Raw genomic sequence first — 2,659 nt, 5'->3', positions numbered from 1 at the left:
CTCCTTGGGATTTTGCTCTCTCCACCCAACAGTAAGTACTGGGTTCAGTCCTGGGCTGATGCCAGGCCACCGGGCAGGGTCTATGGGGTCTTGGATGTCCAGGGGTTTGTCATTCTCGCTGTGCCCAGAGTGGTGCAAGCATTGCCTGGGGCTTCACTGGAGATGGATGGGAGCAGGACAGCCCCTGCGGTCGCTGTGGTGGTGTTTACGGCTGTAGGCACCCGCTGAACCCCCCTGCATGGAAAACAGCCTGTGACGGGGGGGGAAAGTCCCCACAAAGGTGCAGGCAGGGCACAGGGATGAGGGTGCCAGCAGCCACGAGACCCTCGGTGGCCGCAGACCCGCTGCCAGGATGAGAGGGGACGGTGGGGGATGTGACGGGTAACCGGTTTCTGAGCCACCTTCCCACTCGGAGTAAGGGAGCTACAGGCAGGGCTTAAAAGTCACAAGTCGCCTTTCTCCTGGCTTCTCCTCCTGGAGATCTAAATATAAACCTCAGCTTGGCCAAGCCAAGGTTGCAGGAAAGGTCTGCTGGGTGCTCTGCAGTGTCTCCTTTCAGGAAGGCGCCTGTCCCCACGGAGCCCCTGTCCCCTGTGGGGGAGCAGGGAGGGACCCCCATGGGGAGAGGGGGGAGGTGGGAGCCCTCTGCCATGCTGAAACAGCGGTGACAGGGTGACACGGAAGTGGGAGGCCATCAATTCCCTATTCACAGGCAGGGGCTGTGGGGTGCACACGCACAGCCAACAGCTTTGGGGTGACAGGGAGGCAGGGTGAGCCCAGTGTGGGGTTCAGGGCTCAGAGCACTGCCCCAACAGGCAGCAGGTGGGATTTGGCTCATTTTTTGGGTGCTGAATCCCCCCACGTGCCTGCGGTGGGTACATGGGGCTGTTCAAAGATCCCATCACTCTCTGCATGTGCAGGGACCACTGTGCACCCCCAGTGCCATTTCAGGGTTTATCCAGAGGCAATCAGCCACTCGCAACCATCCCTCTCAGCCAGGTCCTGCATCGCCACTCTCTCGCTCCCCGGAGCTGGTGCCGAGTTGCAGAGTGAAGTTTGCAGATAATCACAGGCATTTCCTCCCCTGCCCACACCGCTGCTGATAGAGATGTGAGGGATCAGCCTGGGTATGCAGCAAGCAAAACACACTGCAAAAGATTTAACAACGGATATCAGCGAGGGGCAACAATTCCATAAAACCCTGGGGACAGCGGGACACCCCAATCGGCCCCGTTATACAGGAGAGATCCTCACATGTAGCCAGTGGATTGATGCTGTGAGTGCTGGAGCTGCCTCCTCTAGTCCTGGCTAGGAAAATGCCTGATGTTGTAACTGTTCAAAGGGAGAAGGGCATATTTACAGGAACTGGTTGAAGGACACAGAGTCCTGCCTTGGTTTGGTTGTGCTAATATTTAAATAGCATCTTCTATTTTCCAGTGTGTATATAAGGGTCCGGTGAGCATCATTCAGGATAAAAGGGCCCTGTGGAGCCACTGGGCAGCTCCATCTTCACTTGGGGAAACTTACTGGATTTGGGGGTAGGAGACCGAGCAGCCACAGGTAATGACAAGCTGTCCAGCATCCTTTCTGTGTTCAGCAGGTTGGACTAATGAGGTCATTTATATGGAGGGGAGGAGGGGGGAGAACATGGTGGATGCTTTGGGGAGTTATGAGGGCAAAGATCCCAGCTATAGCTCCGGAGATGCCGGGTGCTCAGCCTCTGTGCCTGTCTGTCTGTCCAGCTGCCTCCCTCCTTGGTTATTTATACAGCCCTTGGGAACATCTCATCTTTGAGTCCCCCTTCTCCAGATCCAAGTGGATTTGAACAAGATCCCTTGGGAGCTGGAGGGCAAGAGGGGAGGTGCAGGGCTCAGCGCCTGACGCTGAGCATGAGGAGGGCTGTCATGGCTGCAGGTGTGCCATGTTGGTCCTGGTTTGCAGGGTGTCTGGTACGGGGTTTTGGGGTACAGAGACTGTGACAAGAAATTGGACAACCTCCAGCCCCGGGGTGCTGCAGGGACCCCTGTATTGCAAATCCCGTGGGAGCATCAGACCTGCTCCCAGCACTGCTCGTTGGTGCTCCTATGGGAGCCATCAGGGCCGTGTATTTCCTGGCATCCCTCAGAGGTGGCTGCACCGTTGCACCCCCTGCTCCCTGAGTCTGGGGGACCCCGTGGGGGGTAGCAGGTCATTCAGGCCCCACACCATCCTCCCTTCCCCCATATTGTCCCCTCACTGCCTTAGCAGCAGCGCTCAGATCTTTTCCAAGCCTGACATGAGAGCTGCTGGCAGGGAGGAGAGGGAGCTTTGGATGACACCCGAGTGCAGGCAGTGGGCAGTGGGCAAGCGCAGGGTCCCCGCTTTAACCCTTCCCTGCCTGCTCGAGTCTCCACCGCAGCCAAACCCCCTCAAAATAAACCCAAGCAGCCATCCGCTCTGGTGTCCCTTTTCCAGCAATCCCCTCCAGGGGGTCAGTAGAGACAGTGGGATAAAAGCAGGTGGGGACGGGGTGGTCCTCCCCCCGCACCACTGCATCCCCAGGCTCCAGGCAGGAGGGGGTTAGCACGTTGCTGCAGGATGTTGCAACCTCCTATTTCCATCTGTGGCCCGGGAGAGTATCTGAGGACTTCACAGCTTCCAGTGTATGTATGCCACCCCC

This window comes from Strix aluco, chromosome 24 (assembly GCF_031877795.1).
Source record: "Strix aluco isolate bStrAlu1 chromosome 24, bStrAlu1.hap1, whole genome shotgun sequence".
In the NCBI taxonomy this organism is placed as follows: domain Eukaryota; kingdom Metazoa; phylum Chordata; class Aves; order Strigiformes; family Strigidae; genus Strix; species Strix aluco.
The sequence above is the reverse complement of the archived record's forward strand: the minus strand, read 5'-3'. Positions refer to the sequence as shown.